Source organism: Haemaphysalis longicornis, unplaced genomic scaffold, assembly GCF_048455015.1.
Source record: "Haemaphysalis longicornis isolate Haplotype H1 unplaced genomic scaffold, Haemaphysalis longicornis Haplotype H1 scaffold_14, whole genome shotgun sequence".
NCBI classification, from domain to species: Eukaryota; Metazoa; Arthropoda; class Arachnida; order Ixodida; family Ixodidae; genus Haemaphysalis; species Haemaphysalis longicornis.
The window spans coordinates 4,637,153-4,652,077 of record NW_027526245.1 but is presented as its reverse complement, the minus strand read 5'-3'; the positions used below and the strand labels follow the sequence as shown (position 1 = coordinate 4,652,077).

The following is a 14,925-nucleotide window of genomic DNA, read 5'->3' as shown; positions in this document are numbered from 1 at the left end:
CTCCCCTTCAGCCTGTGCAGCACCACCCAGACAAAGACGTTAGGCCTCTTGCAACTGACCCAAACCACGTTTTGCACATTAGGCCTCTTCTTCCATCGGCTCATCCTGGCCCCGAAACTATTACCCTGCTCAAATCAACTTTTGGCAACGATCCATCCGGAGTCGGAGTGAAACAAGTTAAACTCATTCCCAACCGCACCGGGCTGACGGTAGTGTCTGCGGGCCGAGCTTCGATTGAGAATCTTGAAAAAGCCATCGAAGGAAACACTCAGCTTAGAACAGCCATCAAAGTCATCCGTCCTCCACGCCGTTTGCCACAGTTTAAAATCAGTGGTGTAGACCCCAGCATCGTTCCAGGTATATTGCGCACGAACATCAATGCTCGCAATGGGTTGAATATCAGCGATGAAGAGTTTAAACACAGGACCTACTTTAAAGACCATACTGGTAACAACGTCCATATTGTGGAGGTTTCGCCGTCCGTCTACCACATCCTGAAAGTGAAGGATCGCTTATTGATCGGATGGACGTCCTGTCCCATTAAAGAAAATTTCTACGTGGCGGCGTGCAGTCGTTGTTGCACATACGGCCACGTCGCTCTGGGATGCAACTCGGAGAGTGTCTGCTGCTTGTACTGTGCGGGTGATCACCTCGCAGAAGACTGCACCCTTGCCGACAAAGAGAACGTTGTGTGCAGGGAGTGTCGCGCCGCAGGGCGACGTTTCAACCACACCTTCAACGCACAGTGCTGTTTTACGATCGAATGGAGGGTTGCCCGCATGCGTCAAAAAACTATTTATGACACCACTCTGACATCTACCTCGCCCTCTACCGTTTCCGCCTAGCACAACAGCTCCAGCTCAAATCAACCGACCGCTCAAAATTCCACATGGATTCTTTAAAATTTCTTCAGACAAACCTAGACCGCACTCGTGCGGCAACTCCACATCTTGTTGATTTCGTTGAAGAAGAGCACATTGATGTGGCTGTTGTTTGTGATCCATATGCCAGCGGATCAACCGTGCTTGGAGTGCCACCCAATTGGCTTCGTTTTCTGCATCAAGACACTCCCCGATGCATGGTCCTCATACCCCGGCGTAAATTCGATGTCTTTCCCTTCACCGTGTCTCCTTATATTGTAGCTCTGCGACTTCAAAATCAGCAGTCCACCATGCTTCTCATCGCTACTTATGCTGCGCCATCAGTGCCGATGGACTTTATTTTGTCTCGGATTAATGACGTCCTCGAACGATACTGTGCTACGAATGTGATATTGGCAGGAGATTTCAACGCCCGGAATCCCATTTGGGGAGGCGATGTTTTGAACTCCCGCGGAACCCAGCTCGCCCACTTCATCCACTCAACCCGACTCAAAATACTGAATGACCCAAATTCGGTAGCGACCTTTCAAAATGCCTACTCGGAGTCTTGGATCGACCTTACCCTTGTTTCCGGTCCCATTTTGGAAGGTGATTGTTTGTGGAATGTACATGACACGCCAACTTTATCAGATCACAAGTACGTAGTATTCGGCCTGCAACGGTTTCCACTGCCCTTGAAAAGACGACTTACCAAGGCATCATTACAATATTTGGTTGAGGAATTGGCAGCAGATGATTGGATTCAAAATTTTAACCCGCAAGATGTCTGTGCGAAGTCCGCCCTCAACACAGTTCTTGACGTTTTCTATTCCAAATTAGCCAGATTAAAAAATAAGTTTGAACGACCCCTGAAGGAACACAGGGGAAACGCGTGGTGGAGCGACGCTCTGGCGAGGGAAAGATCGGCGGTGCGAGTATTGCGGAAGCGGTACCAGAAGTGCCGTGATCCACTCTTGCGGGCAAATCATCGTATTGTTTATTACAGGAGTCTCGCCGCCTACAGAGAGCACATACAGATCGCCAAGGACAAGGCCCTAAGACAGGCATGTGCAGATGCGTCCCGCAAGAGCTTGTTCGGGCAACCATTCAAAGCCGCGTTTCGGAAGCACCGAGTACCTTCTGTTTTATCCCCTCTGCACTTACCGGGTGATACGTCGACAACAAGCACATTAGAGTCAGCAGGTCTCCTCCTGAAAACTCACTTCCCTTCTGATTGCCATGAAGACGACACTCTGGCCCACAGAGCAATGAGGGTCGTCATTGCCACAACTAGATACCACGCGGAAGTACACGACGAGCTTTTTACTCTGGATGAGTTGCGATTGGCCTCCAGAAAACTGAATTTGGGTTCTGCTCCGGGACCTGATAACATCACCACTCCCATGGTTCATCTTCTTGTTCACCACATCTCTTTTTTCGTTCCTGCTTCACGTGTTGAACTCTTGCCTTCTTCTTGGCTATTTTCCTCCTCACTGGAAGCAAGCCCACGTTAAATTTTTATTGAAACCTGGACGTCCGCCAACGGAGCCTTCTTCTAACAGGACAATATGCATTACGTCGATGATTGGGAAGCTGCTAGAACGAATGCTAAATTCACGATTTTACTATTTTCTACACCGTTCCGGCCTCCTTCATCCAAATCAGTATGGCTTTACCTGGAGACACAACACAACAACCGCTTTGTTTGATTTGCGTAGCCGTCTGCAACACCATCGAGACCATGGTGGTCTGTCTCTTGTTATATCCCTTGATTTCGCTGGGGCATTTGACACTATTTGGCACCCCCGACTTTTGTACTTTTTTCGCACACACAATTGCCCTAGAAACATCTATGAGCTGCTAAAATCTTTCCTTGAAGGGCGCACTGTTCGTTACGAGGCGTTCTCAGGAAACATTACCCACTTCACAACAAAGGGGTCTCCTCAAGGTTCTCCCATTAGCCCGCTTTTGTGGAATGCCTACATTTTTGACATGCTCTGCATTCCCATGCCGGAAGACACGTATTTACAGGCCTACGCAGATGACACGGTTATCGTCATTCACGCGCGCACGCGCGTCAACTAGAAGCCACTGCCCATGAAACGCTTTCCAAGATTACTACTTGGGCAGAGAAGGCGAAGCTAAGGGTAAACCCTTCCGAATGTTCTTGCCTCCTCGTTTCAAGAGGTGACCCAGGTGCGATACGGAAGCCTACCATCAGACTTCTTGGTGTAACCCTCAAGCAAGTCACCGAAATGAAACTGCTAGGAGTTGTATTTAACAACCACTTGACCTTTGTGGCCCAAACCAACCATTTAAAATTTATTGTTGAGAAAATGGCTGGTTCGCTCACTAGATTTGCACGCATGCACACCCTCGTCCACCGTTCTCATCTGCGTCAACTGCATCATCTGGTCGTCCTTCCTGCAATTTCCTACGCCGCTCCCGCTTGGTGGCACTTATATCAACACCATAGTCTAAAAGCTCGAGTTCACTCATTGCTTAGGTCATCATTGTTCGCGATCACGTGAGCTTACACCACGACGAGGACAGCAGCCCTTGAGGTTATCGCCAATGCGGTCCCGTTACACATTCACCTTGACATCGCTGTCCGCATCTTTTTACTGTTTCATCATCGACAATCAATCACATTCCACTCGGTTTCCTTCAGACCTGCCGACGTAGACCTTCCCATCGGTCTCGCCACTCACCCTGCGCGACGTCTTCGTGTCCGAAGTGGCCGCCTGACGAGCGCGGAGGCGAACCAGCGACTTCATCTCTCCGCTCTCCACGCTTTCACAGACGGTTCCCACACACCCACTGCGGCTGGAGCAGCCTTTGTCATTCTGAACGGGCCTGACCGCGTGCACGCCGTAAGAAGGTTCCGTTTAGTTTCTCCCACTACATCCTTTGACGCTGAAGTGATAGCCCTGAAAAAACTCATCGAATTCCTCCTGTACAATAGGCCTTCCTCTCCTGTCAATATATACTGTGACAGTCTTTCTGTACTTCTGGCACTCAACAATCCTTTCAACAAGTCCTCCACAATCCACCAATTGAAACATGACATTCTCTTGCTCTCGAGCTCGGTCTCCTTGGCCTTGTACCATGTGCCAGCGCAGTCTAACGTGTGGGGAAGCGAAATCGCCGACGCAGTCGCGCGAAGTGCTGCTACGAGAGGACAGGATGTGTGCGGGAAAATATCCAAACATATGGTCCGCTCGTCGCTATTGAAAGCAGGTCGCCTATTGTGGCAGGAGGCGTGGTCATTGAACAACAGTTACACAGAATTATTCCGCTGGACTCCGAGTGTTCTCAATCTGCCTGCTTCTTTTGCGCCGTCTAAAAAACTTACTCACCTTATAACTGGACATGGCCGATTCCCTCACTATTTCTTCCGTCTCGAACTTACGCCGGACTGCCTGTGCTTTTGCGGTGCGGCCGCCACTTCCGTCTCTCACTATCTGACGCAGTGTTCAAAAACGTCATCATACATTCAACGACTGCTTCGCACTGTGCGGCCACCACTTGAACCGCCAAACCTTCGGCATCTATTGGATAATTCTGAAGCCATCCAGATCCTAATCGAGCTCGTCGACTTCATTTCCCGTTCCTTAACCGACGTGTGATGCCGGTGTGTCTCCAATGGTCCTTCATCGGCGCCGTACCATCCACAAGCCTGGGCATTCCTGCGGCCCAACATGTCACGTGTCATCTGTGCGGCTCTCCAGTGCGTGTGTTTTTTTTCCCTCAAGTTGTGTTTTGTGTGCACATGACAGGAAACACGTGTTCTCTCTGGAGTCCTGTTCCCTGGGACAATTCATGCCTTTCTTCAGCGTGGTATCGTTTTTTTTATCGCGTGTACCATGTGACAGTGAGTGGCAGCAGTGTTTACGCTGGACCCAGTGACTTTCTATTTATTACCTTTACAGTGCCTCGGCGGTGCTTCGTTTTGTATTTTCTGGATACTGTGCATAATGTGTTCGGTGTTTCAGCAGGGCGTCGCAGTTAGATATTCTTGTGAACGGGAATACCCCAACTGGACTTTCATTTTCAAACAGCTACCTCTAGACGGACATTTGTGGCGAACTTTATAAGGTAAACACCATATGTATTTGTATTTTTTTTTCTCCTCTGCTGCCTCTCCGGGTTTTGTTTTTCACGCTGCTAGCTACTACATTTTTCAACTGCACTTCACAATTAGGACATGTTGCTACCTGTTTTCTTTGTTTACTGTCATTCATATCCTTGATTGCCGACTCTATTCTGACGTTCTATGTACCTGCTGCCCGAGCATATGGAACGTGAAAAGTAGTTTTTTTTAAACCCTGCAAATTGGCTTTCATTAAAAAAAAGAAAGTTTGGCTTTTAGCCCAATTCATTTATTTCATATTGGCTTTAAACCTGCCATAGCCTTGCTGGAGCGGGTATTGTTCCCCACTTTATTTTTCTTTATTCTTGGGGGGAGGGGGGAACACGGAATCCTAAAAGGAATTAAATGGCACACGGAGACCCACGAGGTACGAATGGTGGTTGTAGGTTTGCCCATCATCCTGGAGTGGATGATTTTATGGTTTGGTGACTGCAGATGCTCTATACGTTTGTCCGTGGTGGTATTGGCCGCAAGTGTTGTGATTATACTATTGCTTGAGTTGTCTGACCCTGCCATGTACGCGGTGACTTCATACTGCTTGACCACTACGTTAAGGATGGTGATTTGCCAGATCTTTAGCTGCCTTCAGATGAGAAAAGTCACGCAGTCTTGTGTAGCGTCGGATATCTGCACTCTGCGGAACTGATTGCATTGGTGATACACTGAATGGTGAGTGGACGAAGATTCGGCAACCTATAATTGTGCACCGTGCAAGATATCATTGCGGACTGCAGGGGCGTGGCGGCCGTTGCGGATGATGATGGCAACGACGACAGCACAATAAATGCCGGATACAGTTATGACGAGCGGTGTTCAACAGCAAGCGAATGTACCCTAACACATGCACGCACTTCATTTTTCACGAAAGCAGTGCTGTGTGAGCAAACTGCAGCTTTTATTTTTACGGTTGAGAACAATTTACTCCGGGAAATTTAAAAAACGTGCAGCGGAAATTGACCAGCTACTTCAATGTTGCTGAATAGGGAGGCGAAGCTGAAGTTTGCCGGGCGAGGGAAGCGCTGCCCCCTCCCTTCCGGGGGAGTACGCCGGGGCGGCGGCCTATTCGGCACGTGCTTTTTTCGCTGCGCGCGTGCTGCATTTCTCGCACTAGGAAGAGGGCTGGGTAAAATTTTCTTTCGACTTATGAAAGCATACACATTAGCACGTGTCCAGCAAGTTCGGTTTAAACGTAGAGTAGTTACTGAGTTCATTTTTGTCGACGTTTGTCTTGTCGTCTGCTACAGACCGTACAAGCCTGCTTCCCGCCGCTCGACCGGCAGACTTTAAGGGGGGAAACGCGTTGTTCGGCGGTCGTCGGTTGCTCTTTTCTTCTGCAAGGCGACAGCTGTTCAGCTGGTCACAGCGTACTTTTCTCTTGTTTGTTACTCCCTTCGCGTGCTCGCGCTTCTGACATCCGGACTTTCTGGACTGCAGAAACACTGACGCTTGCAAAAAAATGTAAGATAAACGTGATTGATTATGGTTAATAGGTTATTTCTTACTCTTGAAACAATCAGCTGCACCTTATAAAAACGCATTAGAAAGGCACACGCTAATTAAGGGGTGCGCTGACAGCGCCGCATTTCCAGTTTACTTGTCCTTGAAGAAATTTTTGTTCGCAATGTTTGTCACCCGCTTGGAGTACAAGTATGGGTAAGCGTGACAGTTCGCGGAAACAACAGAACAGCTTGTGGCGTATAACTTTTAATTACTATAATATACAGAATTTGGTGTATACCTCTTTTAATTACCAGTATTTCTAAATGTGGGAAAAAAGCGAACAACGCAGCAATCCCGTCCAGAACACAAGTCACAATGACAAGACGTACCAGAGCTACTACAGCAAGGTAAATCGCTAGAAACTATTTTTTTTTCACCCATGCAAAATGTCAACCTATTGTGTTATATATGGATGATATCGAACGGCGCCAGCTAAACAACTCCGAAGTTAATTTATTATAGCGGAAAACAATCATTGGCAGCATGCATTAAAAAAAATTGTAGAGGGGAGGACTCGTTAAAACACTAGTTCGCATTTTTGAAGCCGGGTAATGTAAACTGAAAGCACACAGATACAAACAAAAATGTGTCAACTTATTTCGCCTTTCGAACTGCAGTGATCCCTGCTTACCGTCTATCCTTTTGGTGCACGTTCGCGGGGAATATGCAGAATTTAACGAATGGATCCTCTTCTTTCGCCTTGTTACTGTCGTGGCAGCTGACCATGCAACAATATGGGTTTTTTTTTCGCTTTCAGTTTCATCTTTTCGTTTCGGGCTAGTGAGGAGTGTTCCCGCCGCTCTTCGTACGTGCTGGCTTAAGTGGCTCGCTCAGCCGGCGGTCGCTTTTTGTTCGCATTCGTGAGTAGGAGGCTGGATGCCTCAGGCGGTGTGGGAGACAGCGCGAGCTGCGTATGCACTTGCCAGACGCGGAAGAGCGGGCCGGGGGGCGTCTGCTTAGGGCGCTGAAAAGCCGTTCACCAGACGCAGTCGTTTCGCGATGACTGAGGTGGTTAGACCAGCCAAGGGTCGCCCACAAGAGCACTCTTCATCCCGTGAAACCGCCGGGGCGCTCGGCCGTTCGACTGGCGCGTAGCAGACGACGCGTCTCTAGCAGACGACAAGACAAGCACCGGCAAAAATGGACCCAGTAGCTACTCTACGTGTAAACCGAACTTGCTGAACACGTGCTAATGGGTATGCTTTCATAAGTCGAAAGAAAATTTTACCCAGCCCTCTTCCTAGCGCGAGAAATGCAGCACGCGCGCAGCAAAAAAAGCACGTGCCGAATCGGCCGCCGCCCCGGCGTACTCCCCCTCCGGGGAGAGTGCAGCGCCACCCGGCGATCGTTCCGGAGCCTATAAAGGATAGTTCTTGAGTGTATGTAAATTTTCCAGCCTTTTCAACATTTTGCATTATACGATTCTTGCATATTACTTTTTTTATTTTCTGGTCCCGTGACAAAGTATCAGTGAGAACTCACTGTGCTCTGTATACATTACTGAGTTGTCGGGCTCACGTCCATATCACCGTTTATCAAGGTCATCGATGAACAACAGGTGTTGTGGAGACCGAACATCATGACCGAATCGTAGAGAGCCACCTCTTTGTTGTACGCGCTGAAAAACTGGAAGCCATAAAACGTAACGAAAAATATTCGCGATGGTAATCGGGATTACATCCAACCAAAAAAAAAAACGGCGGCGCAACAACAATGGAACTCATGCTTTATATTATCTGGTTGCATTCAAATACGCAGTTCACTCGCCTGGTTACAAACAGTCGAGCTTCTTCTGTACATGCATTTACAGTAGGTGCACCAGTGCGCAATTTCAAGCAAAGAGTTGGAATCCCTGTTAGGCTTTTCGCGTACACGTTTGAAAAAGTAGTCGCGGGTTCGCTTCATTCGAGAGTTCTGTACAACGGTATCAAGACATACTGTCGCAGACATGCTTATGAACTATCTGCACGAGACAGAACTCAAGAACTCCAGCAAAAAAAAATGGTAGTTAGAAATTTTAAGGCATGATTTCTTGTAATTACCAAAAATACCACAACACATAATGCCATAATGTACCGCCGATCCAGATAATGCACCCTATGAAGAACCTGAATGACCCTGCGACATTAGGAACCAAGAGTATCACACAAGAGAAAAAAGAAGTTAACAAGCTTTGTTGGCGCAGCGCGTGAATAAATTGCATCGAAAGCTAGGTAATCAATGCATATGCCTTGAGGAGTCTTGGTTTTGTAACATGTACCGCCAGTATTATTGTAACTGTGATATATAACACTGACAACGCAAGGTCCTGGCGGAGTAATCTTGCAGAGGAGCTCCATTTAGATATTGACCAAGAGATCCGCCTTGCTGGCTCAGCGGTGAAGGCGTTGTGCAGCTGAGCCCAGTGATGCGTTGCTCAAACCGGACGCGGTCGCTACATTTCAGCCGGAATGAAAAAGCAAAGAGGCAAGTGTGTAGAGATTCCGGCTCACGCAAAAGATCCGAGGTTGTCGAAGTTATTAGCTATCCTTTAGCTATGGTGCGCTACAAATCACAGTGGCATCATCGGCACTCTAAAAACTGAATTGTTTGAAATATTGATTAAAAATGCTGCGTGATCTCCTTTCTTTAACACAATAAGAACCTTTGTACATAACCAACATCCCCAAAGTAAGGGTGAATTTTGTGAGGTGGCTTTCATAATGAGGTCTGTTTTGTGTAATAGCTTCTGAGTAGAAATATTCTCGTTCGAAAATGCTCGTGAAGAAAAAAAATTCCATAACGACGAGACGCGGCTGTTTTAGTATTTTGTGAGACAAAAGAGGTTTCTTTGACGTTGTGCGATAGACCGTGTGGATAAAGTGGGCACATTTTCTTTTTTTTTCTTTCGTCGCCTTTTGCTGTAATAAACTTTACTGGCGACGCGTCGTGCCATATTGTGCATAATTACGATGGATTTTGCACAAAATGCCTCTAAAATTTGTTTTTACTGTCGCCATTTACGGAAGTTCGGTAGAGATTACGTTAACTTAAGCTATCACATTCCACGGACTTCACTTCTTGCCACCTTTGTTTCCTACGACAATATCTGATTTAAAATCCGCCTTGTTACCGCAGCCTGTGTGACCCCAACCTACACCTCCTGTTTGACGTTTTCTGTCACGTAACCCGAAAATGGCCCAACATTCACAGTCAATTTGTTCCCTCCGGCTCTTTTCCGTTCTCAAGCCGTCGGGTGTGCTTCCGTCTCTGGCCGCCGCCTAAGGTACGCCGATCAGCAGGCTTCGCCGTCGTTCAACTTTGAGACGCATATTCGTAGACGCCGCCATTCGGGGTAGCTCGCTCACTGACGCCGGAAGTCACTGTAGCAAGACGGCGCTATTATTTTCGGCGCAACACCCTCTATTCGCGAAGTTCGAATCATCTTATGTAGCTCGGGGAGCTTATTCTTCATGGAAACGAAAACAACTATGCGTAGTGAACTTTGATCCAGTAGCGGAGGCACGCGACCGCTAAAATGTTGTCTATACCCTGCAATTTGAGCTGGCATCCAGGTACACTACAGTCACCCAATAAGCAGCGGCGCTTTCCGAAAACAGTAAAAAACAATTTGCAGGGTTTGTCCAGCGTAAGCCACGTCGTCCTCCTACGGGTAAATGTTTCCCGTTGTGTACTGCGAGGCTCAGTTTGAAGCTCGTCCGCTCCCACAATTACAACGCCGCTTCTGTGCGCCACACCCCTGATAAGGATTTGAACTACGCGGCCCTGCTCATCCTACTATAGATCGGGTGACGCAACAGGGAATATTGAGCAGGCGCGCTCAAAGCGTACACATTGACAACTGTGGCTTTCAAAGGCTTTCAATGCGACCATGCTTCATAAGCTACAAGCTGTACACGAAAACAATACACTTACTTAAAACATGCTTAAAGTCTCCAATAGTGGGAGAAGTAGCCTTCACGGCTGCGCATGCGCAGGTCGGTCCCAGTACGCTGTATCGTAGCGTAGCGTACTGTTTCTGATACGTTAGAACAGTCTAGTGATCTAGACATAGAAACAGCGTATAGGGTTGGCGGGCTCGTACCCCAGTGCGCGACTGCGGACAATTTCAGTAACTTTGTGTTTCATTTTTGCACTATATCAAGAGGTGTTTATTCTGTTCCCAACGCCAATTGTTCTCCTAGAAGTAAGATCTGACTGCTGTTAACACAATCCCGCCAGTTTCATTAGTTCCATCGCTTCCGGAATCGCAAGATAGGGCACTTCTGCGCAGCTCAATTGCTTCCATAAAACTGAAAAGGAATAATCTGAATAATAACCGTGAATCGATGCCTTCAGGAGGCTGTTCTCCTAGCGGCAGCTGCTGACATCTAAAGCAATGCTCCAATTACGGCATAATAGTAATACGTCTGACAGCTTTCTTTCTGAAAATACGCCCTTCGGGATTCACACGTTCAGGCACAGTGAAGTACCTTTCAATTTTATTCTGGGCCATTCAGGTCACATTTTAGTAACCAACCACTTCTAGCGCTACCACCCCCGAGGGTACAATAATATTGCTTGGCGGTAAATAGGGTGCATGAGTTTCCAATTTAGGAACTACCTGGCGTTTTATTAAATCTTAGGCTGGTCATACTCAATGTTCTTTGTGCGTATATTTCTAGTGCCACAAAATCGGCGATGAAGACACCTGTCCACGAGGTTGCCCATGCAGATATGCAGGCGATGGAGCCCAAAGAAAGTGTGTCAACGAATCAATTTTCAAGCAAGAGCCAAGAATGCTGCTTTGAAGAGCGCATGGAAAACAGCGCGTTATGATTTCTTGTAGATGATTCAGCAAAAATAAACTAAATATGACATTGTGTAAGAACGGTCGTGGACCATGCGATAAGGTGTTTTTGGAGCGTCGGCAGTCGTTTTATAAATCCTGCTAAAGGCGATAGCTATGAGGGCTTGATGAACAAGGGGCCTTAATCCGGCATCTAGCGTTACCTACCTCAGTCTGGAGCCGCAAAACATCCCCATTATATCGCGGCAACTAACACGGAAGCACATACCTGCGCATGCGTAAAGGTATCGGTGTATTATTTCCCAGAAGTGTTTTAAATAAGCCCTAAACTCGCACTTTTCGGACTGAAGGTGTTAGCAGGTGCCAGAAACTTCGTGTATGCTGATGTTTACGGTCCTCAAAACGTCGTTAGCCGTGATAGCGCATGAACTACAACCTGCAACGAGCAAAGAAAGCCCCGCCGGTGTTAATTCCACGCAATTCGCTATACTCAGGCACTGTTACACATTAACGGAACAGATACAGCCGGCTTATGTGTGCGCGCAATGCCCACCAGCCAAATAGGCCGATCTGGACTCCAGTACGTGCCCTACAGCTTTAGAGCATGAATTATACAGCTCTTCGCTAGGCGCCACCTCACCATTATCAAGAATGGCCATCGTGGTAACGAAATCGCGGATACTCCTTAAAAGCCTCTGAAATATTACTCTCTCTGCAACACTTCAAGAGAAACTCTACGGTGTTCAAATGGACAAAATAAAATTTTTGCAGCAACAGCTGGTCGTGGCTTGAATTGGGTTCGATGTTTTTACACCTCCTGAAACAAATACCTTTTTCAAAGAAAGTCATCTGAACACGACGTTATATTTGAGGTCTGCGTTCTTTCCTATTTCAGAAAACTAGGAAGCCTTGCCTGTGATTTTTTTCTCTAATGGTGAGCAAGATAGGTACCCCCCATTCTGTCTGGCATGATTTACCTATCAATAAACTCTGCAAGCTAAACATAGCTTACACTGTACTCTTTTGGGTCAAAAATTTCCTTTCTAACCGCACGCTATACGTCATTGCTATTGGTTATTCATGCGCTTCATCTCCTGTCTTTTCTGGTGTGCCGCAAGGGTCCGTTCTGGGGCCAATTCTTTTTCTAGTTTATGTTAATGACCTTCCCAGCAGCGTTACTTACTCATCCATAATTGTTCTACAGATGATTGTGTCTTATACCACAAAATTGACTGCCAGGACTTGAACTCCAGGAATATCTTAAGAGCGTTTCTAATTGGTGCGAAAAATGGCTTATGAAACTAAATATCACCAAATGCAAAACCATGCAAATATCTAGGTTGCATAACAAACCGCAAGCGTATCATTTGAACAATATTTCTCTCTCTTCCGTTGACTCTTACAGATATCTCGGGCTTCATATCACGAAAGATCTCAATTGGAATATGCATGTAGAATACATAACAATGCCAATCGCATGCATGGATACTGGCGCGGGAACTTCTACTTCGTGCCGTCAGATGTTATATTACACTTTGGAAGTCACTTCTTTGTCCAAAGTTAGAGTACGCCTGCGTTATCTGGGATCCCAGCCAAATCACGCTCACCCAATCCATTCAAGCCATTCAGAATTGTGCTACTCATTTCATTTTATCAAACTATAGCCGTAATACCAGTGTCACCTCAATGAAGTCGGTTCTTGGCCTGTCTGACTTGTCAGCGCGTCGCAAATGTCATCGTCTTTGCGTTTTCCAAAAAATACTTTTCCATATCATTCACCTGAAAGAAAAGCTGGTGCTTCCGCGTGCCTATATTTTATCTCGCATAGACCATGTAAACAAAGTTGGGGTTCCTTCTTGTCGGACTAACCTTTATAAGAATTCTTTCATTCCAAGAACTATCGTTTACTGGAATCACCTTTCCGCCTCCATTGCTGCCAACTCAGAACCTTCAAAATTCTGAGACTGCCTTATAAAACCTCATTTGTAACAGTGTGTAGTAATACTATGTACTCCACCTATGTACTAACATTGTTGGATGTCATTGTTCTGTACCCCCCTCCTCCACGCCTTTCTGTAGTGCATCTTGGCCCTGAAAGTATTGTAAATAAAAATAAAAATAAAATAAAAAGGAGGTATGACAGTCCGCGAACTGCTAATGCCGTTAGGTGCGAGCATGCTTCGAACAGGCAGTGATCATGTGGCTATGTAAATGAAGTGGAAAAGCTGTCGAACTAAAACGACACAACCCCGGTAATTAAAAATTCAAGTAGTAGAAGATAACCTGCCTAAATAAGAGAACATTTCATGCGTTCGGGATAACAAAGAAGATGATAATATTGCTTGTGATACAATTACAAAAAACGTTTGCTCCATTAACGTTACGTGTGTTTATTTGTCACATATTTATCTCGAGTTTATATTGAATGTTGTGCAATGATTCGAAACAATCTTATCCTTTCATTTGCCTCAACGTTTTATTTCTCTTTAATATAACCTCCTGCTCAATTGAAAGGCAAGACTTCATTTAAATACGCAATAAACAGTTCAAAAAAGACGGATTGAAAACCACGTAAGCAAGACTCACAGGCTTTACGGTGGCACTAATGTGAATGAGTGAACCTGCTCTTACAACCTTCCATACTAACGTAATGCAGTATTCGATTAAACAAAATCTGCAACTTTAACCAAACTTTGAGCTACATGCTGAGTCGAGGTCCAATAACAATCCTGTGTTTTGGCTAAAATTGTTCCCATTGCCCCGTGTTATTCTTCATAAAGCAGCCACAACTTTCTCACTGTTCACTATCTGACACACAGTGACAGACCCTGAACATGCTACAACTGCGCTCCATCGTCGGTGTCGCAAAATTGTCCTTGAGGAATACAAAAGCCCGACCAAAATAAAAGTACGGAAGTCAGGAGATCACTTTCCACTGCGAGTTTACTTTATAGTCTATGTCACTTACACCATATAAAAAACCACCGAAAGAATGGGAGGAATTTTCAGAATTCACCCATATCTAGGTTACAACAATGTACTTATTGTAATAATAAAAAAGCAATAAATTGCTTTGCCTGGAGCCGACGCGTTGTGAGATTCAGCATGTTTCATGTTCATAATTAACCTTGCATGACGAGGGGTCGCGAGCCCGGAACCCATTCACGGAAAGGTATAGCTTACGTATAGCGAGTGCTCTGTGGCTTACGTGGCTTAAGTATAGCTCTTTGGCTTAAGTATAGCTTACGTATAGCGAGTGCACCGCAATCCCGAAGTGCCAGTGCCTTGCGAGTCATACAAACTTGGCTCGCTAAGTGGTCAGGGAGCCATCCACGTAAGTCTTGACACAACCGCAAAGTTTAACTAAGACACTGGTCGCCATCCCACCCTCCGAAAGTGGATGTACAGCAAAGCTGTTGTAAACCCCTACAAATGATAATGGAGGAGGGTATAAAATGATTCCCGTCGTCTACAGAGGCTTGATGGTGTGCTCTGCTACTATAACAAGATAAAGGTACAGGGCATTGGCACTTACTTCTCCTATTTTGCATGACGCCGCCATGATCCCTGGTCAGTTCGCAGTACGTGACTTTTGTTTACGCAATGACAGTTCATGGGCGCTG

General features: G+C 46.3%; 1 long non-coding RNA gene across 1 annotated transcript in view; it reads left to right on the top strand.

The window, feature by feature from the left end:
- The window catches only part of LOC144164956 (uncharacterized), a 72,674-nt gene extending 60,657 nt beyond the window's left edge, over positions 1 to 12,017 (top strand). Inside the window, exon 3 of the long non-coding RNA XR_013321269.1 lies at positions 11,178 to 12,017. This is a non-coding gene — a long non-coding RNA (uncharacterized LOC144164956). The remainder of the gene's footprint in view (positions 1 to 11,177) is intronic.
- Positions 12,018 to 14,925: the final 2,908 nt, after the last annotated feature.